We start from the raw sequence: 433 nt of genomic DNA on the forward strand, positions 1-433 counted from the left end.
ACGCCCCCCGGTGGCACCATCCACCTCCCCCATGCCTTCCAGGCTGGTGGCAGCACGATGCTCCCGTGCCAGCGTCTGCTCCGGGAGAGCCTGGGACACCGCTGCCCGTCACCGCAGCTCTGCAGAGGTGGCACCTCCCTGCCGGAGGTCTCTGCGGCAATACAGCAAGAGCTGCTGCTAATTCGGCTCCTCTCCCCAGGGCGGCGCGCCGCCCTGCTGCTATTTGTGTGGAGTAGCTTGCTCCGGCATCCCGAGGCACTCTTACAAAATTAAGTGTTTAAATGGCAAGGCGGCAGCACGGGGCTTTGTAGCCGTGTTTAGCAGGAGGAGCAACACGTAACTTAACATTTTGACCATGTTGACAAAAATAGTCCCTGCTGCTGCCAACCTGCAGCAAGTTCTGCAGAGATGGAGGCAGAGAAACGACCCTTGG

General features: G+C 59.8%; 1 protein-coding gene across 1 annotated transcript in view; it reads right to left on the minus strand.

Moving 5' to 3' along the window:
* The window catches only part of RGS16 (regulator of G-protein signaling 16), a 3,909-nt gene that overhangs the window by 3,129 nt on the left and 347 nt on the right, over nucleotides 1–433 (minus strand). The gene's annotated exons all lie outside the window — the stretch shown is intronic.

This window comes from Mesitornis unicolor, unplaced genomic scaffold (genome assembly GCF_000695765.1).
Source record: "Mesitornis unicolor isolate BGI_N332 unplaced genomic scaffold, ASM69576v1 scaffold8381, whole genome shotgun sequence".
NCBI classification, from domain to species: Eukaryota; Metazoa; Chordata; class Aves; order Mesitornithiformes; family Mesitornithidae; genus Mesitornis; species Mesitornis unicolor.